The sequence below is a fragment of the Lipotes vexillifer genome, unplaced genomic scaffold, assembly GCF_000442215.2.
Source record: "Lipotes vexillifer unplaced genomic scaffold, Lipotes_vexillifer_v1.1 scaffold1056, whole genome shotgun sequence".
Lineage (NCBI taxonomy): Eukaryota > Metazoa > Chordata > Mammalia > Artiodactyla > Lipotidae > Lipotes > Lipotes vexillifer.
In genome coordinates, this window is record NW_006791963.1 from 298,938 (window position 1) to 322,382 (window position 23,445).

Here is a 23,445-nt window from a genome sequence, read left to right on the forward strand (position 1 = left end):
CAAACTGATATACTTTTGATATATCAGAGGCCAAGTGTATTTTTCCTTTAGCTGCTTGATGATGATTAACATTTTTATTATGATTTGCTACATATTCTATAACAAAGAATTGTATTATTTCTTAAATAGCAAAATTGAATAATTATCTCATTGACCTTTATTAACTGCTCATTTTCCTCCTTAATTATTCATAGGTGGTCTTAAATGCATTGATTGAAGGTTTTTAGTGCTATATGAAAGGTTTAAACTGCTTAAAGAAAATAAAGATGGATTTCTGTGATTTCAGAAGCTCATGAAATATATGATTATCTGAGATAAACATCTGTTATACAAAAGGCTAAACAAATATATTGATGCAACTATTGTTTCCTTCCATGTTCAATGTTTCCAATTGTTCACACTATCTTCTAAGGGAATGTTGACAAATTATCCTGCAATTCTACAGGATGGAAAGAGACTCAATCTCCAATTCTGCACTATAATTTTTCTATTGAAAATAAGAATAATTGATTTTCCAGTTCTAATTGTAAGGTTTCATGTGTTCTTACTTTCATTTTGACTAGACATTACTTGTCAGTTTCAATGCAATTTTGTTCACTTAATTCTTCAAACTATATATTTTTCCTTGAATGTTTAGGAGCTTATTTGCTTTGTTTTATCAAGAAACCTCTGCTAACAGAGAAATAGGAAGAACTGATCAGAAAATTTAATGAAACTTTTTTGTCCTGAAATATGAGAAAATGCTAGTCCTAGAACCACTGTGCAAACAAATGGGATTGTTTTAATTTTATTGTTAGTACTATTTGTTTCAAGTAAGAATTACATGACAATTTTACAATATTCAAAAATAATAAAATCTCATCTAATCATATCTGGTACTAGCAAAAAACAAACAAACAGGCAAAAACAACTAAATGGCAAAATTTAAATGTAAAATGAAGTTTCAGTAGTTTTCTTTAGAAGGAAGCAATCAGATTTTCTAATGGCTCAGACACCATAAAAATTGTTGAAATTCAAGTAAACAACAGAAACAACTGGGACAGTTCAAAAATGTGTTGCTTATACTCACATTATCTTTCTGACCTTGGATATTCTCTCTTCTCCCTCTCTGTTGTTGGTTGAATTGTGTCCCCCCACAAAAAAGATACTTGTGAATGTGACCATATTTGGAAATAAATTCTTTATAGATATAATCAATTTAAGATAAGGTTATATTGGATGAGGGTGCACTGCTAAAGTTAGGAGAGAGGCATGGAACAGATTCTCCTGCAGAGTCCCCATAAAAGAACCAATCCTGCTGACAGGGTGACAGGACTTTTGGCCTCCTGAACTACAGGAGAATAAATTTCTGTTTTTTTAACCCACCCAATTTGTGGTCTTTTGATACTGCAGCCCTAGGAGACTAATACACCATATGTCTGTAGTTCAGTGAAGACAGTTCAAACGCTAATTTTTCGAAAGCACATTCCTGACCAGTCCAGTCCACACCCATCTTTTCCCTCTCTAAATTACCAAGGCATTATAGAACACAATTTAGAAATAAGTAATGTCTGTCCAGATAATTCATACACTGCTTGTAGCTCAAGGAAATTTTACTTCTTTTGCATCACACACATACCCCTGTAAACAGTCTCATCCTTGCCTCATCCAAACACCTAGGAGCTGACTGCGTACACAATATGAATTAGCAAATGCTGTTCTTATTGACTGGCTAAGATGCATAACAGCAGAGAGGTGGCTGGGATAAATAAGAATAAACTAATAAAATAATGCTGATTTTCCCCAAGGGAATGAATAGGTAGAAATTATAGTTATTTACTTGCTTGACTAACAATAATCTATAGTTCATGAAAGACCACTTTAACCTAAGTGGGTGTATAAAGAAGTTGGAATTTTGTATTAGCCTCTTCTAAATATTAACATTTTCTTTTTTTTTTTTTTTTTTTTTTTTGCGGTACGCGGGCCTCTCACCGCTGCGGCCTCTCCCGCTGCGGAGCAGAGGCTCCGGACACGCAGGTCCAACGGCCATGGCCCACTGGCCCAGCCACTCCGTGGCACGTGGGATCCTCCCGGACCGGGGCACGAACCCGCGTCCCCTGCATCGGCAGGCGGACTCTCAACCACTGCGCCACCAGGGAAGCCCTAACATATTCTTTTATTATGCATTCAAAATTACAGACTACAGAGGAAGCAACTTATGAAGTTCTTACACTTTTAACATAGTTTTAGAAATCAAGATAAAACAATAAAGAATAAAATTATTGAATACTTACTCTTTTCCAGTTTATGTTCATAAATATATTATTTAGGCCTCTCAACAATCCAACGCATTAGGTTTTATCACTACATTCATTTTTGAAGATGAAGAAACTAAGGCACAAAGCAGCTAACTAGGTTACCTAAGATTACAGAGGTACTATGCAACAAAACCAGTTGCAAAGGAAACATCTCGACTCAAAATTGACAGAGATGAATATGTTTTTTTTCTGATTTTAATGAATAGTACATGTGCAGATGGAGGATTTCATGGGAAAGTGATTCAGTGGGAAAATGAGAGATTGCTCATTATCCCACTTAAACTAGTCACCAATAACAAAATGAATAGAAACAAAGATACCAAATAAAATCAGATACATACATGAGAGGAATGAGTTTTTATGTTAATTGCTGTGCACATAATGACTGAAATACCATGTGCTAATATTTACTGATGCCACATATAAACCTTCTCATAAAGTTGGTGACTTAGTTAAAAAACACGTTAGAATAATTAGAATTAAAGGAGAAAATTTTAGCCTGTTTAGATAGTCAGACTTTGTAAAACTCTAACTCACTGTATTCAAATGCATTTAGTCAATATAAGTGAGTCATCTGTTCTTTAAAGCAGACCCAGAGCAAGTATATTGTTCACTTTGGTTATTATCCATATTTAAATTAATAATAACAATAGAGAAGTTGCATACAGTATCTTACAGTTTGCAAAGACCCTCATATGCATTGTCTTGTGTATTCATCAAAGAACTGGTAGTCCAGAAAGCTTATATCATTACCTTCCTACACATGTAGAAACTGAGAGTCAGAAACTGTGTCCTATTCAAGGTCAGGAGTCTATCAGATATGGCTTAAGCCTTCTGATGCCTATTTTCATTAATTAAACTCAGATTTTTAGTTAGTTCAAACTTGGTGCCTTCTTCCTTCTCTCTCCACCATTAAACCAGATTAGTGAGATGTTACGTAATATGAAGAAAAGTACATTTGCTTATATACCCTGTAGAGCTCAATCGCTTCTCATTTTCAAAAGAAAAAAATTCACTTAGGATGGCAATAATTGAATTGTATGACCCTGAGATCAGCAAAGAGCTCTACATTAGCTGTTAAAATGTTCTCATTAAATAATAAACACTTAAGTTTAATTTAGATCTTTAATCACACGAAAGGGCACCATAAACTTGCACATGAGATTATTAAATCAAGATGAGGAATGAAATCCAATTTAGTCTTCATGTGTCATGTCTAATAAAACCGTTTATATTAGCTAAACTTTACAGGAGTGTCTGCTTTTAAAAGATGCTCTAGCTCTGTATTGAGAAGTACATTTTCTAACTGGGCTTTTTCAGCTATGGCACACCTAAGCTCAGAGTCATGCCTTCCAATTTCCTACTGACCAGTTCTCTCAAACACCCTACCAATTTATTACCACAAAATGAGTAAAGAAGGCTGAGGAGAGAAAATGCTAGCATACACTATTCAGAAATAACCAAAAGAAAACATTCTAAACATTCTAAATATATCTAAATATTTTACTTATAAATGTATAACATTTTATTTGTAGCTGGGCTACTAAAATTGTTTAAAAGTTCAATGGTCCATATACCAAAATACATTCTCAATATGTCAAAGATGTAAATGTAAAAACTGAAATCACACAAGTGTTAAAAGGAAAAATAGGTAAATATTTATTAAATCTTGGGATAAGGAAGGACTTTCTAAGCATGGTTCCTAAGAAAGAAGCTAGTAAAGGAATCTGACTATGAGATTAACCTGTTCATTGTTTCAGTTCCATCATTAAGCAGAGTCCCTGATGCTGAGTAAAGTATTCACCCACAAGTACTCACCATTACAAAAAATTTTGATGGAAAAATATTGTAATACATATAACACCTAAAAGATTTATGTTCTTAATTTATAAAACATTCTAACGAATCAATAAAAATTTATTGCTTTTTCAGGTTCACACACTGCTTCTCTAGTAATATTAATTCAAGAGTTAAAATAGTATACTGCTATAATAAAAATTTTTCTCTGTTAACATTTAAATGTTTTAGAACACTTTTTAAAATACATCATCCCAATCTTAAAATTTTACACTTTGGGCTCTTAGTTAATATTTTAGAATATGTAAATAATATTTGAGAACATGTTTTCAGCAAAAATCTTTATATAACACCTGACATGGAAAAATACTATAGGTCTGTGATAAACACTATAAAACAAATTTGTTCTTCAAATTTAAAATTAAGGAGGATACTTACTATTTATATATAGTTACTTTTCTACTGAATATTAAAAACCCTCAGGTATACATATTTCACTAACTTTTCAATATTTTGTAGTTTAACGCAAATAGCTTCACTGTTGAATTTTTCTCTCTCCCTCAGTTTCTCAGACAGCCCTCCATAGCGTGTCCTTCTGATCCTATTTTTGACCTTAATTATTCTGACCTGGCACAGAGACCAGCCTTTTGTTTCTTTTATTCTGTTTCCAACTACCATGAAAGATTCTCTCTTGAAGGTTCTTTGTTTAAATTCTTATTACCCATCATTCATCACTTTCCTATGAAGATTTCCCATGGTTTAAAGATACCAATGTAATAGACTCATCAAAGATGTCATTATTCTGAAGTATTTGCTCTTGATCTCTCTTTATCATCTAGTTTTCAATTTCTGGCTGATTTCTCTCATTACTGGCAAGTTATTCAAAATGAACACAATGAGCTTTTGTGACTGCTCTCTGAAATCAGAAAGAGAAAACAATGTTCCTAGTTAAGAAATATATATGATTTCTCTATTTTAAATCTAAAAACTCAAGCATCCTCCTGTTGACCATTCATTTTACATAATTCCAGGAATAGCATAATCACTTGGTAGGTTATGGCATCCAAAAATGATATAATACAATAATTTGTAAACCCTAAGCAAAAATTCCTGAAGTTCTCTATTTCTTTCTTTGTAAATTGTAAAATAAACAGATCCCCACTTCCATTTCAAGGACTCTCTAAAATCTATGAGATGCAGAGGAAGAATCTAACAGGGACAGTTTTCTATTGCCTTTTGCACTTTCTCCATATGAACTTTGGGTTTAATGAAACTTCCATAATTTGAAAAGTTCATCTACAGAAAGGGGGTGATTTTTCCCTGAAATATTGTACATAAATGTCATTCTTTATGGAGCTTTAGATGTCTTGATAACATTCTATAAATGCCTCCTTTTTAATTAAAGAAAAAAAACCCTTTAGTCATTAGGGCATTTTCACTGTGAATCCCAAAGTATGTTCTTACTACCTCAGGCTTTGGGTCCCCAAGATTTCTTTGGATTGTGCTTATGCCAGTAGTACTAGAGCTCAAACCAGAATAGCCTTTAAAAATAAAAGGTAAAATGATTTCTATACAGCACACATGAAGGCTAGCGAAAACCACATAATCATAAAAATCCTTAAAAGTAAATAGAGAGTACAGCAGTGAAATACATTATAGTTCAAGGTTACTTCCCTTGTATGTTATTTGTTGCTTTTCCCTTGCAGCTTTTAATATTTTTTCTTTTTATTTAATTTTTGATACTTTGAGTAATATGTGTCTTGGCACGTTTCTCCTTGGATTTATCCTGTGGGACTCTCTTTGCTTCCTGGACTTGATTGACTATTTCCTTTCCTATATTAGGGAAGTTTTCAACTATAATCTCTTCAAATATTTTCTCAGTCCCTTTCTTTTTCTCTTCTTCTTCTGGACCCCTATAAATCGAACGTTGGTGCGTTTAATGTTGTCCCAGAGGTCTCCAAGATTGTCTTCAATTCTTGTCATTCTTTTCTCTTTATTCTGCTCTGTAGTTATGTCCACTATTTTATCTTCTGAGTCACTTACCCATCCTTCTGTCTCAGTTATTGTGCTATTGATTCCTCCTAGAGAATTTTTAATTTCATTTATTGTGTTGTTCATCATTGTTTGTTTGCTCTTTAGTTCTTCTACATCCTTGTTAAACGTTTCTTGTATTTTCTCCATTCTATTTCCAAGATTTTGGATCATCTTTACTGTCATTACTCTGAATTCCTTTCCAGGTAGACTGCCTATTTCCTCTTCATTTGTTTGGTCTGGTGGGTTTTTACTTTGCTCCTTCATCTGCTGTGTATTTCTCTGTCTTCTCATTTTGCTTAACTTACTGCGTTTGGAGTCTCCTTTTTGCAGGCTGCAGTTTCATAATTCCCCTTGTTTTTGGCATCTGCCCCCAGTGGGTAAGGTTGGTTCAGTGGGTTGTGTAGGCTTCCTGGTGGAGGGGACTGGTGCCTGTGTTCCTCATCTGATAGATGAGGCTGGATCTTCTCTTTCTGGTGGGCAGGACTGTGTCCAGTGCTGTGTTTTGGGGTGTCTGTGAACTTAGTATGATTTTAGGCAGCCTCTCTGCTAATGGGTGAGGTTGTGTTCCTGTCTTGCTAGCTGTTTGGTACGGGTTGTCCAGCACTGTAGCTTGCTGGTTGTTGAGTGGAGCTGGGTCTTAGTGTTGAGATGGAGACCTCTGGGAGAGCTTCTGCTGTTTGATATTACGTGAGGCCGGGAGGTCTCTGATGGTCCAATGTCCTGAACTCGGCTCTCCCACCTCAGAGGCTCAGGCCTGACACCTGGATGGAGCACCAAGACCCTGTCAGCTACACGGCCAGCTACATGGGAGTTCCTTGCCTTTTGGGAAGTCTGAGGTCTTCTGCCAGTGTTCAGTAGGTGTTCTGTAGGAGTTGTTCCACATGCAGATGTATTTTTGATGTATCTGTGGGGAGAAAGGTGATCTCCACATCTTACTCCTTCGCCATCTTGAAGGTCCTCTATCAGTTTTATTTTTAATTTGAATGAATTTTAGAATTATTTCTAAGAATAAATTTTAACAAGAAAGTAGGAAGAAAAAAAAGAAAAACAAAGAAAGGAATGAGTCTGAAGCAGCTTGAACAATTCCAAATTATTAAGAACTTCCTCTCAAAACACATAGCTGAGTCCACATGTATGTTAGAACCAAAAGTTTAACTGAAAGTTCTGAAAATTAACTTCCATGTAGAATATGTTTTTATTTAGTTTTTTTTTTAATTTATTTTTTGCCCATGCCGCGCAGCTTGTGGGACTTTAGTTCCCCAACAAGGGACTGAATGCAAGCCCTCAGCAGTGAAAGCATGGAGTCCTAACCACTGGACCACCAAGGAATTCCTGAATACAATATTTTTTAAAGGATAAGTAAGAGAATGTACTAATATGAATATCTATTATTAAAGTTCAATAGTAAATGCAGCAATTGTTTAGGACTTAGATAAGCAAAAGACTGATTTTTTTGAGAGAGAGAAGGAGTTTATCAATGATATTAGAATTGCCACTCCATGCACAGTGACCATTAAAAGCACACCAACTTTTAGTCAATTTTGTTTTTTTTAATTCTCCAGTGACAATATAGTCCTGTGTAGCCTACACTATAATAGGGTGGTCTATTCCCACAGCCCTGTCCTTAAAGTTGAAATTTTTGTTTTTCTTTAATTTTACACCTGTTATAGAAAGTACAAATTTCAACTTAGGTAATGAACAAAAATGGCCTTCCATTTTAGCCATTGATTCAAACTACTGTCCAAGGCAAACCTAAGATAGTTACAATAACGGTTGGTAAGGAAAATGGCGTATAAGCCAGAATTTGGGCCAAAAATCCAGGAGCGTTCTATTAGCCATATACAGCACATCATTTGGATTTTTTCCAAAAAGACATGGCCACAGTTGTGCTTCTAGTAATAATACTCTCGCAAGTATTTCAGAGATTATAAATAATGTTTTCTTGATATTACCAAAGAGGAAACATCTTGCTGAAGTGCATGTATTTTTTAATTAATTTTTATTGGAGTATAGTTGCTTTACAATGTTGTGTTAGTTTCTACAAGCACATGTATATTTAACCTCACAACAGTCTGATGGTAATGCCATCTAATGTTATTAAAACAATTTAATTTAGGCAAGATGCAAAATATACTAGAAGAGTTAAGCAAAACAACAGAAGATTCTCAAAGAACAGATCATGGTCTTTGACAGAATATAAACACAATATTTGAATTTGAGCTCTCTGCAGTATTTTGAATGAATTTTTGCTTACTACTAATAATTTTAGGAAAAGCTGATTAGAAAAACCAAACAAATCTAAATTTGGCTTATAATAGGATTTTTAAAGAGAAGATATTTCTTTTCTAAATCAGAAAAAAAAAAAAGCATGTGAGTATGCAACAAAAGAGACATTCCAGTAAAATATAAAGAAAATAAAAGGGAAACATTTATATGACTATGAAAGGGAAGATCTCTATGTGGAAAACTCCTAATATCAATTTGTAAAGACTGTTTTCTGACCCTTATAAATAAAAGCACAAGTTTAATTCTTCATAATATCCCAGCACTGAAAAATGTGAAAAGAAGATCTTAGAATGTTGTATACCTCTAGAAATGGATTTGAGATGATGAAATTACAATGTAAGTGATAGTGATATTATATGATAGTGTTAAAATATTTTCTGCAATAAAAATAACATCATGGGCTTCCCTGGTGGCGCAGTGGTTGAGAGTCCGCCTGCTGATGCAGGGGACACAGGTTTGTGCCCCGGTCCGGGAGGATCCCACATGCCGCAGAGCGTCTGGGCCTGTGAGCCATGGCCTCTGAGCCGGCGCGTCCGGAGCCTGTGCTCTGCAACGGGAGAGGCCACAGCAGTGAGAGGCCCGCGTACCGCAAAAAAAAAAAAGAGAAAAAGAAAAAAAAGAAAAATCATATGTGAATATATTACAATACTTGAGTATGTTACATATAAACATGGTTCATTTCTAAATACTTTAAGAATTTCAACAACAATTTCAATTATAACTGCTTGAGCAGGGGATCTGCTTAGGTAAATCAAGTAAAACCAGAAAGGGAAAAACCTCTAGTGAAAGAAAGAAAAAAAAACAAAAGAACTAGTTAAGTTTCTGTGAATTGGGAAAATAGGTAAGGCTGATCTGCAAAAGGGATCAGGGGCACCCAGCCTCTGGTTGGAAAGGTTCCTCATGCTTTGGGGGTGCTTCTGCTTCCATGCATTTACCAGACTCCTGCATGTGTATATCGAGTACCTGCTATACCTCATATAGAATCCTAACACTGGGAACACAAGTGGACCTCAAGAAGCTCACAGACAAGTGGTAGAGACAGGCATGAGGGAACATACAGTATGGATAATGTTATAAAGGCCCTATAATTGATGTAAGTATAGGAAATGTAGAATGTGAAGGGGGCTCTCCTAAGACAATCTGAGTAGCTTACAGAAGATTACTTGAAGTCACTTGATTTCAATCTTAAATAAGTGAGAGTTAGCCAAGTGAAAAAGCAGATGAGGATGTTCAAATTAAAGGGATGTATAATGGCACTAAGGCAAGAAAGACCACAGTGTGTGTCCTTTGAGATAGCTGATCCCTTAGGTGTATGTGGGGAAGTGACAAGGGATGAGTCTTGTTTATACAGTTGAGGAGACCAAAATTGGGCTTTATCACAAAGGTAAAGAGTGAATTTAAACAAGAAACATTGATTTTAAACAGAAAAGTGACAATCTTAGTTTCAGAATTTTCCCTCTGGAAATGCCTAGGAAAAAGGATCTTTAAAAAAGGAGGCAAAAAATAATAATTTCCAGTCAAGTAGATGGGAAATGCTTCCATAAACTGAGATAGTGGCAATGAGGGGAAAAAAGGAGGCATGCTAACGAATAAATGTTTAAGAGAAAGAAGCAACACAATTTTGATAGTTGATAGTATGTAAGCTAAAGAAGGTGATTCTAGGATCATTCCGTATTTCTGACTTGAGGGGCTGGGTGAGTGGTAGTTCCACATATAAAATTAGAGAAAATGGGCTTCCCTGGTGGCGCAGTGGTTGAGAGTCCGCCTGTGGATGCAGGGGACACGGGTTCATGCCCCGGTCCAGGAAGATGCCACATGCCGTGGAGCGGCTGGGCCCGTGAGCCATGGTCGCAGAGCCTGTGCGTCCAGAGCCTGTGCTCCGCAACGGAAGAGGCCACAGCAGTGAGAGGCCCGCGTGCCGCAAAAAAAAAAAAAAAAAAAAAAAAAAAAAAGGAAGTTGGAATTTAATTAACAATAACTTTATTTTAATGGAAGCTCATGTTTCATTTTGCCCTTAATTCTCCCAGTGAATTTCTAACATCGCTTTTATCGTTGAGTTCACTGAACAAAGTGTTGGGCAAATCTTTACGCTGGGACTCCCCAGAAAGCATCTTGAAACACGTGGGGTGAAATATTTGTGGGGTGAAATATTTGTGGATTTGTGAAATCAAGTTGCTGTCAACAATAGGATTGTCCTAGTTAAAAAGAAAAAACAAAAACTTGCTCTTATTTTTCTCTTTTCCATAACATATGTATTTAGGCTCCAAATATAATGACATTCCTTATCTGAAAGGATTCGAGGTAGAAAATCCTTCAATCAAAATATTTGATTGAATAGATATTGAATGTATGTTCAATATATCTTCAATATATTGTATATATTGAATATATCCTTCAATCAACCTATTTCTCTAGCACTGTCATAAGTTTGAAATTGTTTTGTCGGAATGCTTAATTTTCCAAGCCAAAAGGTTACTATATATGAAGATGCCAACTGTTTTTCTTCCTTTGTTGATTCTTTTTTTTTTTTTCTTTTGCGGTACGCGGGCCTCTCGTTGTGGCCTCTCCCGTTGCAGAGCACAGGCTCCGGACGCGCAGGCTCAGCGGCCATGGCTCACGGGCCCAGCCGCTCCGCTGCATGTGGGATCCTTCCAGACAGGGGTACAAACCCATGTCCCCTGCATCGGCAGGCGGACTCTCAACCACTGCGCCACCAGGGAAGCCCCCTTCGTTGATTCTTTTCTTGAAACTGTAGACACGCTTTTCCCTGAAATCATCTTGTTATCAGTCAGTTCCTTTAATGCCATACTTCATACCATATGCTTCTCTAGTAAGTTTATTCAGTCATTCTAAAGGGCAATATCTAATCCTTTCCCTTCTGTTCAAAATCTTAGCACTCTATAAATTTACATGATAATCCCAGGGGTAGAAAAAACAGCAATCAAAAATCCTCTACCAATGAAACAGGATCATGGCAAGTAAATTAAAATCTATCTGTAACTGTACATTAAAAGAATCAAGTAGAGGAACAAAACTTGGGAAGAAAAGAGGTGAGACAAATACCTGCTAATGACAATCCCAAGCAATCCTGACAACTATCTCACATGGAAAACAAAGTTTCTCAAAATGAAGTAAAAGATCAAAGAAACTTAAACATGATATTGAACAAAAGAACAAGGCAAAAAAAATTACTTGCAGTATAGTACCATTTATATAAATTTCAAAAACTATATTGTTAAGGAATGCATACATAGGTAGTTAAGAAAGAAATGCAATGGCACTTTGATCACAAAAATCAGTACAGTGGTTTCTTTTTTTTTTTTGTAATTATATACATATTTTTTTCACATCTTTATTGGAGTATAATTGCTTTACAATGTTGTGTTAGTTTCTGCCGTATAACAAAGTGAATTGAAACTATATGTAACAATATGAAAAGATTTTACAACATAATATTGAATAATGCATCAGAATAACATATATACAGCATGATACTATTTATGAAAAATTTGTAAACTCACAAAGTAGTGCCATACATTGTTTATGTGTACGCAGATTTATTGCAAACATATAAAAATTGGAGAGGAAGGATACTCATCAAATTCATGAAGATGGCTGCTTTTGCATAAAAATAGAAGAGGGGGAACTGAGATTGAAAAAGAGAGAAAAAAAAATCAGTACAGTGATACCCTGTCACTAAGCAGAGGAATTACCTGGGTGGAGTGGCTTCTTGAAAGCTGTTCATATTCTAATTTTCAACCTAGAATATGTTACAGAGACGTTTGCTTTGTAACAATTTATTTTACTATGCTTTGATGTTTTTGCACTTGTCCATGTGAGTGTTATAATTTACAACAGAAAGATATTTTCATAATAACACAAATAAAAGAACAGAGAACAGATAAGTGCACTAAAGAACTTTTCTTCATGGATTATCATCAGTCTGTGAAAAGTTGTTACCCGGCAAGTTTGCTGAAGCAATTTCAATAGAGTCATTCAGAAAAATACTTAAATAAGGCCATGGGGCCATATACAACAAAAGATAATGAGCCAGAGAGATTTCCATTTTTCAAAATATAGGAAGCAAGAGCCTGAAACTTTACAAGGTTATATAATTATCCAACAGTGAATGTGTCGACGTCTTTAATTCTATTGCCTCAAAATTGCTAAATTTCAATTTCCTGACCAGAAATTCCACTGAAACAAAATATTTATTTGTTAACCTAATGTTAAAATATACATAACACTTTACATATTTCCTATAAAATACTATTACAGGTTTAAGCCACAATGTATTATATTTTTCTAGCCTTTTTATTGTGCTCTGTACCATTCTATTTACAGTAATATGAGCAACAAATCTAAAATTCTTCCATGAACTACTGAATTAATGGTACCAGAAAAATATCAACTGTCGCTCTAATAAATAAAATTAAAATGAAATTTGATACATAAAGGCTGAAAATAATTCTTCTCAGTAAAAAACACAGGCAAATACCAAAAGTTGGATTGGGCACTTTAGCTGGCCCTTCTATCACCCACCCCATAATTTCCCTCAGTACCCATCAATCCATCCTAAATAAAAGTGTTATAAGTAAACAAGGAAATGAGCAAGAAGAAATGTGTGCTTGCCATACAGCCTCAAGGAAACAGACTCAGCACTCCTTCCTACAGTATTCATGTCCTACTATACCTGAAATTGTTTGCTAAGTACACACCAATCAATGAGATCATTTATCCCCAATCTTCATTAAACATGCTATATTTTAAGAATTAATACACTTCTCTGTATTTTTCAGGCAAATGACCAAGATTTAGATTACTCTCCAAAATCATGATAGGCATTATCTGATAGTTATAGTTTACAGAGATCATACCTAATAAAGAAATTAACTAAAGCTTCATCCTATAACTTTGGTGGTCACCAGACCATAGCCAATACACCAAAGGGCTCACAGATTCTCATTAAGCAAAAGCTTTCTTGGTGTTCATACATATACATTGATGCCTACAGTATTTGGTTACAATTTGCAACCAATCTGTGCCCATCTTGCAGCAAGGCCAAATACTGAGTGAAAGAAAATAAACCTAAGAGAAATAGACTGGGCTCATAGGCCCAGTCCCGCTCCATGAATTGGAATACTCCTGAGTCCAGTCTTACCAAATCCCAAGGATACTGAATAATTTCAGGTGAAATAAATATAAAAGATAAAGCAACATAGATTCTCAGGGTTAAACGGCACTTTTAAATCATCAGATCCAATCATCCATCCAATAGTATACAATATTTCAGTCAGACAGTCATCCAAACCTTTGCTTGAATGGAACTTGCAGATTTTCAGTTACTAAGTGTATATGGTTACATATGCTGAGAAAATTTGTTTGCAAATAGTCATTTTAGCGTATGAAGGAGGGATGGCTAATGGGATTGAGAGCCTGACATGTATTGACATTCCTGACATTCATGTTTTACTGGTGGGCAGGGCTATATGCCTAAAGGCAGGAATTTGGCCCCTCACCTCCTGTCATGTGTTATGGGCTTTCTTCCACTATCTGTGTCCAACCCTGTGGTTTACTGACTAGTTGCATGTAACTGGGTGATAAAGTGAGGCCAGGTATGTAGTACAAAACTTATTTCTAATTCAGTGGGCAGGAAGCAGGAAGTCCCTCATAAACTTCCTGATCCAAGCCTTGTTCCCCAATGTAGTTTATGTGAGACATTGGAAGAGAGTAACAAAAACAATACTGTTCACATTTGTGTAGTAAGTCTTACGTATACACACCAAAATTCAAAAACAAGGTGGGATGAGAGGTACATTGAACCCCTAACATCCATGCTGTGATAGGCATTACTCAAGGTGCCAATATTAGAATGATAATGCTCCTACCCTCAAATAATGTACAAGCTAAATGAGGCATAAAGAATTATAGCCAATATGAGATAACTATATCCTGGATACAGTACTCAGCTCTACATGGAGGACAGCTAAATTTATTACTAAATTTATTACTCTGCTTGGAAATTGTCCATTATCCATACCCCCAGTGGAGCTATAATGTCCACAGGGTAACAACCTTATCTTTTTGTTGTGCACCCAGAGACCAACACATTGCTTGGCTCACAGTTAGGAGCCTAGAAATATTCGTGGACTTAATGTTAACTATTAGTTAGTCAATCAGATAATTAATGTTCCAAGAAAACACAGTCTTTAGGTAGAATATATCTAATGACAAATTAGATATGTATGTTTTCAATAGCTAGGAAACTATAAAATTCCCAGTAAAACTTTTTACCAGAGATCATTTTGGTATAAATGAAATAGACTGAAATAGAAATAGAGTATGTATTTTGACAGATAAAAATATTTATTAATAGTAATATTCATAACTCTGCATATAGGTTTATAAGGATGATATCCAGCTGAAACATACCTGTAAGGTGTTCCAGATGTTTACAGCTGGAGTCTGCTCTGACTAGCAGTGCTGCTTGGATGCCTATATCACATCAATAGTCAATTATTATTAATACCACCAAATATACACACAAGTGAAAACCACAGATGAGTATCTATCTCAAGGAATTCGTTGTGAGTAATGCTATAAAGTGATTTTAATCCCACTATTGATTTTTATTGCAGTGTTTTTCAAATTGTATGTCTGTGACTCCTAGGAGTTATGGAGACACTGTTGAGGGATGGAAAAGTTCAGCTGTCTCTCTCCCACCCCCCAACACCCTCCCAGAGCAGCTCAGTCACTACAACCTCATCCTCCTGTCCCAGTAATCTTCCTCCCAGAGAACTGAGTAACAAAGCTGTTTCTTTTCCTTTCCAGGAAAGCAGTCACTCAGCCCTGTGAGTGAGATGAGTGTACGTGGGTATGTATGTATTGAGAGCTGCCTGACTCCACAAGGATGGTTACATTCTAGTGAAACTTTTTAAAACACTTAGTTAAACATTTATAAGTATATATAACTATTACCTAGCTATTAATTAGCTGCCTTAATAGTGCTGATAAAGCCTATACTCATTCACTATTAAAAATTGTGAAGACACATTTTCTCATTTTGTATCAACCTGCTTTTCTAGCCTATAGGGATCAAACAAAATTAATAATTCTGTGTTATTTAAATTTGAAAGTATTAATCTATTACTTTTCCATACTGAAGATCACTGCCTTAGAGGGAAAAAACTACTCAGTAAATATAAATGGAAATGCTATGTATATACTCCATATCAGATAAAAGAAATGTTCCCATTTGGAATCCTATAAAACTATGAGCCCGTTAAGTCTTCATTACAGTGGGATAGAAAACAACCCAGGAAAAGATCACCCTCACATCAGCTGCTAAGTCAGATTTAAGTTTTTCCTACTTCGTTTACTTCTTAATAACCTCATCCAGTTATCTAAAATTTTTATTTTATTGAAATAGACCTTCGTGTGTCTGCCTAGTATGCTTTTCCTTTGCAGAATCACTTTCCCTGCAGTAATCTTTAGTTTATATGATTCAGGTCAGGCTAACCCAGCCCCAGGAAGGAGCACATGCCCCAAGGCAGGACAATCAAACATGCCCCTAGAACTTTTGTGAAAGCTTTCTGTAAAGGCACTCATGCTTCCTCTAAGATCATTAACTTAAGGACCATGTACCCAGAGCTGCAGGGGCTATGTTTCTCATAGAGGTGTGTTCCCCGAGAACGAGGCCAACAGAGAAATGCAGATCTGAGAGATGGTGCAGACTGTTCAACAGTACGTCAGTGAGAACTAGATAGAGATATCTTTAATAAAATATCTTGGAAGTACCACTGGTGTTCTGAAATCCATGAAAGGAAGTTTTCTTCTCCTGTTAGAATACAATGTTATATGTTTCAAAATTTTATATGTTTCAAAATTGAAAGATATCACATTAGCCATCCATAGTAACTATGTAAATACGCAATGAGAAGAGGGAAAATAAATGCCTTCCTAGGCAGAGGGAGAAATGGTCTCATCCAAGAAATATAAGTACTACTTAAAGTCTTTTTCTGTGCATTTTCTCAATCATGACTTGCAGTCAGTCCCTTTCCTTCCTTACCACATTGCCACCGTACCTACAGAAATCTCAGGGCTTCCTGGAGTCAGTCTAAACTGGGATGATACCAAAGGTGTAAAATAGCAAGGAGCCTAGCAAATATGAGAGGTGAGCAGTCTGACAGAGAGCATGGCAAGTGAAAAGACAGACAACAGACATAAAGGAATTTCTCCAACAAGACTTGTAGGAAAATGCACAGAACACAGCACAAAATAGGTACCCAGTATTCCATCTCTATTTTACCTAGCCAATTTCAGAGGAATTTACTATTAATTTTATTTTCCCCTGATTGGTAATATTTTATTGCCATTTCTGAAAGGACCTGATGAGCAGGAGGACTTTTCTTTGTCCATAAATTCTAGAATAAACACCAAAGAGTCAGTGTGGCTTAGAAAGCTAAGAAACAAGGTCAGACACCTGGGATCGCAGGATTACCTGGCTGGTATACTTTCAAGGCAGATCTGGGTCTGCCCACTGTGACACTGTGCATTGTCTGCTGAATCACATCTGACTTTCACCTGGGTGAGGGGTGAGAAGACAGCCGATGAGGGCAGACAGAACTTGCTGGACAGGTACAGAGGCCTTGGACTCTAGATAGAAGATCAATCAGCACATCTAAATCTGCAGCAGTGATGCAGGTAGGAAGTGTTTTTGAGCCTAGCTGTAAACTCTCCTGCATACCTCTACCACATACTAAAAGGCGTGTGAGGAGAAAACAAGAAGCAATAAGTCAGCACAAGCAAAGGCAAAGCAGACAGTGGGCAGGGGGTGAAAAAAGAGGGTATGTAAATTCACAATCCCTATTCTGATCAAATTTAAGAAAAATCTGGGCTCCAAAAATTCTTGAACTCTGAGTGTGACAGGACATGCTATTTCTGGTGTTTGATCTTAGAACCTTGTCCCTTTTCTTGTTTGAACAGCAGTGCCATTGAGAAGCCTTCCACAGACATGTACAATTAAATCATACCTTAAGAGCCATCAGCATGGCAAAAACAATTGTTACCAAGGTTAATTTATTTAGTAACCTTTAAATTTATTTCTAGACATAAGTTACCAAGTGTATATCAATAATTATTTGATTTGTGGATGTTTCTGACAAAGCAGAATAAAGAACCATCTTCCAAGATACAAGATGATAAATGAAACACCAGACCAAAATGATGACTGGAATAGTTCTTCTCATCCTGAAGTAACACAATTTTATAAGTCATCGATTCTCAAGGTCAACCGATTATTGCCATCATTTCCAAAAAACTTTAAACTCATAGATGTATCGCTCTTATCTGATGCAGAAAAGTGAGAAAATACACAAAGCAAACAAATGTACCAGTGTAACAGAGTAAACTACTGAACAGAGACATTTAAACAACATCACAGGTTTTCATTATGGAAAACCAAAATAATTAGCAGTTTTCACAGAAAATGCTTCCTACTTCTTTTACAAATCATTAAACAGAGACACTTTTGTCTTAAAATTCCTGTGTGATCCTATTTTTCTTTCATAATGATCTTTTTTTTTTTTTTGGCTGTTTCAAAATAATGGCCTAACTAGTCATTAATACTTTAAACTCGTGTAACTGTTTCACAATTTAAATTCAGTATAGGCACACTCATATTTATAAAGGAAAGTGTCAAAGTAAGGTAGAACAAAGGCAGAATGCTGAGGAAAAGGGTGGTTGATAAGAATAATCACCCTTTAAAGGAACTATGTTGGGCTTTCACCCAATTCCTTTTAGGCCTGTCCCACCTTAAGATGCACTAATCAATTTTTGTGGCAAATCTGCTGATCTGAAATCACATTATGTTGTTTTTTATACACTCCTGACAGTCAGTATCTACGTTTTCCTTTCTCTTGAGAGGTGTCTGCTTAGGTCAGAACAAGTTATTAAAAGTGAAATTATAACTTCCAGTTTCAAGATCACCAAGTCATAGCTTCTCAGCAATTAGAAACTGAAGGTGCACACACCTCTCATAATTTCAGAAACTAAGCGAAACTATTCATCTGTTTTCAGGGGATCAAAAGCAGATCCATGATCTTCTGGTAGAAATCAGAGTTGACATAACCTTTAGAAATTCTACCTCTCCTAGGCAGTGTCACCAGATGAACACAACATACCATACTCAGTTTTGACTGATGTGTAATAACTGTCCTTGAGGCTACAGCCAAAAATATAATGCGTAAGTTATTAGAATATCAGATCTGTGGTCCCCCTAGCAATATCTGTTGAACAGCAACAAAAAAAGTATGGCCATTGAAGGGAAAGACAAAACACAGGTGAAACCAGTCCTGATTTCCTAGAATCAAAATCTGTTCCCTAACTGTATACCACCATTGCCAATGACCTAGTTCAGATCCTCAGTGCCCATAACTGACCTACCCCAAGAACTTCCTAATTGGTTTTCTTGGTTTTCCTACACCTAGTCTTGCTCTCTCCCCTGACTCTCAATGCATTCTGCATACAACCACTGTATTCATTACTGAAAACAGGTTGTCTTACCATTCCACCATTCCCTGAATTCCCAGTTTATATATATATACATACATAATAATGTGTAATCACATAGAATGGGCAACTGTGTAGGACTTTATGGCAAATAGTTTTGCATTCAGTCTCCCTCTGGCTCCATCTTTTTTTTTTTTTTTTTTTCGGTACGCGGATGCGGACTCTTAGTTGCGGCATGCATGTGGGATCTAGTTCCCCCACCAAGGATCAAACCCGGGCCCCCTGCACTGGGAGTGCAGAGTCTTACCCACTGGACCACGAGGGAAGTCCCACTTTCTGTCTAGTTTAAATAACAAACTCTCACTAGTTAAGTTTGTCATTTTCTGCAAATCATTGTGTATGGCACAAAAGGAACACTTCTCTGCATTTTTCTCTAATATGCCTAGTAATAAATGTTGAACATTGTTATTTACCCATTTTGGTTCATCACACGAAGTTCTTGTAATGGTTTGGATCAATTTTTACAAAATCTAAATTGTATTGGTGTTCAATTATTCTGATTTTAACCCAATAATATACATCAAATTAAAAAGAATTGTTATGAAATATATCTTAAAAATCAAATAGGGCTTATTCAACATTATTACCACTAAAAATGTATTGAGATTTCTAGGCTTTTTATTTTTCTATTAAACATTTCCCATTCCACTTGTCCAGCTTTGAAGACGAGGAGAATTAAATTGTAAAATGAGAACACGGGGTTAAGCAGGACAGTTCAGCTGTTTATCTATCGAAACTCACCAGAACGAGTTTTTTTTACAATAACTCCTGCAGCCCTGTTAGCTAGAGATGGCAATTACTAGATCTTAATGTTTTAATGTTAAGGTGGACAGAAGAGTTTTACTAGGATTTCTTTTGATTTTGGTAAAATATACTCAACATAATATTTATCAATTTAACCATTTGCTAAGTGTTCGATTCAGTGGCATTAAATACATTCACAATGTTGTGTAATCATCACCACTATCCATACCTAAAACATTTTCAACATCCACAATATGTACCCATTACCCCCTCCCCTCGGCTGCTGGTAACCTCCAGTCGACTTTCTGTCTCTGTGAATTTGCCTATTCCAGGTACTTCATACAAGTGAAATCATAAAATATTCGTCCTTCTGTATCTACCTTATTTCTTTCAGCATAACGTTTTCAAGGTCCATCCATTTGTAGCTCACATCAAAATTTCATTCCTTTTTATGGCTGAATGATATTCCATTGTATGTATAGACTACATTTTGTTTATATATTTATCTGCTGCTGAACACTTGGGTCGTTTCCACCTTTTGGCTATTGTGAATAACGCTACTATGAACATGGACATACAAGTACCTATTCAAATCCCTGCTTTTGGTTCTTTTGGATATATACCTAGAAGTGGAATTGATGGGTCATAAAGGATTCTTCAATGAACGTTAATGTCATAGTGTTATTTCTAATGCTGATTTATATAGGCATCTACCTAGTCTTCTAAGACATGTGATAGGAAGCTACATCAAATTGTTTCTCTGATAAGGTCTTGTAAATTTGAACTACAAAACACCAAATAAAAGTGGAGGGGGAAGATTCTTCATATGTTTTGTGATTCCTAGCCATTTCTGATTCTAAAATATTATTCCAAAAGCAAAGTTTGAAACATGAGGAACACTCGAGTAAACTTTATTTTGAATCAAGAGACACGTTTAAATGTACAGGGGATGGTTAGACCTGCACTGGCTGGTTCTCGGAGGCTACCTCCTTCCTCCCAGCCAGGGCCTTTTTGCTCCTCACTTATCCTGCCCTAGATCCTGCCATCACCTTCTTTGTACTCAGGGAACCCTGTGCACAGTGGTCCCACTCAGGCTCAGGCTTGATCCTATGGACCCCTCTAGTTACAAGGCTTCTGACTTGTTTCCAAAACCATATGCTCACTTTGTATTTATACCCCAGGTCTGTGGCTGGACTTCGGCTTTTGTTCCATGAGCCTAAGTTGGTAGCTTGAGAAATGGACTATGGCCGCCTCACTTTGCCCTTACCAGCATCTTCTTCTTCTTTCCCCTCCTCAGGAAATCCAGATTTGCATCTAAATCCAGCTCTGTGGCTGGGGTCCTGCTCCTTTGGCAGACTTCCCTACTGCCAGGTGCCCACCTAAAATTTCAAATAATTCTTGCCTCTAGATTCTTGCTAGTTCTTATATTGCCTTAATAAATGTTCTCTCCAAGCCCCACCCAGCTGCATAACTAAGTTTCCCATCCCCCAACCCTGGCTCTAAGCTGCAAAGAGGCAATTCCAGATCTGGCCCCTCCCAGATCCCCCATCCCACTGCAGAAAACCCTTCTGTGACCCACCACATCCTAAGACTGCAGAACGCCTTCAACAAGTGCAATGGTTCAGGGACATTCCAGTCCCCTCAGGCATGGGGCTCATGGGAGGCCAGCCTGGGACCACTATGGAGACACTGCACTTCCAGCCCTGGTCCCTCGGGACAGGGGTGTCAGGAGCATAGGGTCATCTACGAGAGATACCAGCAGGTAGAGTGACAACCTTCCTCACTTGGATGGGGGACATGGAACGCTGTCTCAGGCAGAGGATAAAAGGGATCCAGCTCTTAAAATACATCTCTCCTCTGTTACTTCTGCCTTTGGTGACACATTTTCCGAGAACAGATCAGGAACTGTATTGTCAGAGATCTTCTTTGTGGTGTGGACATTATTATATTGATGTCCCCTGCAGATAGGAAGAAAGGATTGCTGGCGCACAGTCTTACCAGCCAGGGCCAGGAGGCTTCCAATCATTCTCAGGAAGACAAGCATTTGGGATCCGCAGAGGGCAAAGAAAGACAGGATGAAACAGATCACCAGGATAATGAAGCCACAGAAGAGCATGGCGGCAGCTGCCCTTCCCCACGCTATAAGAAAGAAACAGCAATTAGCCAAATTTAAAAATTACTTATCAAAGCATCAATGGGGTTTTTTTTTCTTTCTACTAATTGTATTTGGGTGAAAGAACAGATTTTCTTTAGACAATACTTAAGCATCTCCATATCTTAAGGAAAGAATAGTCAATTCATAGTTAGGACATTAACATACTGATATGCAGTAATGCCTTATCCCCTCGGTTTTGGGGCAAATGTTTATACCTCCGAAATGAAAAGTAAACTACATTAAACTGTATCTCATTTAATAACCTGGCATATAAACAGGTATATTTTTAAAAGTCACTCAAGTTCTACTATAACATGACCACAATAAACAACATTTTTACTATGGAACAATCCAAATTACAATCTCTTCGGGAACTGTTTCAAATACCTTTAAAAGGATCTTTGTTCCATATTAAGGTTTGGTCCCATGCAAAAATAATTACTGAAAACTCATAGTACTTATGACTAGACAGAGATATAAAATAAAACAATTGTAAAGTAGCTAGCTGTGCTTTTTGTAACAAGTTTAGGTGCAAACAACATTTCTAAATTTTAACTTGTGAAGTATTCAGAATTTATTGCACAATAATTCTCAGTTATTGACATGGGCCCTAAAAACAATAAGGATGAGGTGGAAATTGAGCTCTAGGTTTGAAGATCTACATGGGCAGCTCTAGCCCTGGGTCATTCTGCTCTGCCCCTGTGGGAAGAGAAGAGTCATGACTCCCAAGCTAAGGATTCCAGCAAATAATTCTTATTGTTCAAACTGCACTGATTTGTAAAATCTCTTCCCACACAACCTTCTCTCTAGAGGTAGTAACTGACATGTAGGAAGTAATCGCTCTGTGCCAGGCACTGGGCTAAGAACCCGCCATGCCTTAGCAACCTGAATCCTCACAATAACTTTTTAAGGTTCACACTCTGTTATCATTTCTATTTTAGAAGTGAGATTATACTATGCCTTTGAGAGTCCAGATAAGCTGCCCATAGCCACATAGCTGGCAGCCAAGTTTGATTTCCAGACTGTCTGAACCCAGAACAGGACTCCTTTTTTCTTTTTTTTTAAGATATAATTTACAGACTAGAAAATTCATCCATTTAAAGTGTACAATTCTGTAGTTTTCACTCAATTCACAGGGTTGTGCAACCATCACCGCTTGCAATTCCAAAATTTTCATGACCCCAAAGAGAAACGCCCTGTCCGCTAGCAGTGCCCTTCTCCCCCCGGCTTCCTTCACCTTCTGATCTACTTTCTGTCTCTATAAATTTGTTTATTCTGGACATTTCATATAAACGGAATTATATACTATGTGGCCTTCGCGACTGTCTTACGCTTTCACTTAGCATAATGTCTTCAAGGTTCACCCATGTTGGAACAGCATGGATTAGGGCTGCTTTTCTGTTTTTTGTTTGTCTGTTTGTTTTTTTGCGGTACACGGGCCTCTCACTGTCGTGGCCTCTCCCGTTGCGGAGCACAGGCTCCGGACGCGCAGGCCCAGCGGCCACGGCTCACGGGCCCAGCCGCTCCGCGGCATGTGGGATCTTCCCGGACCGGGGCACGAAC

The 23,445-nt window shown here is 36.9% G+C and overlaps 1 pseudogene; it reads left to right on the forward strand.

Annotated features, from left to right (window-relative positions):
* The window catches only part of LOC103079898 (F-box only protein 5-like), a 150,458-nt pseudogene extending 128,558 nt beyond the window's left edge, over positions 1-21,900 (forward strand).
* Positions 21,901-23,445: the final 1,545 nt, after the last annotated feature.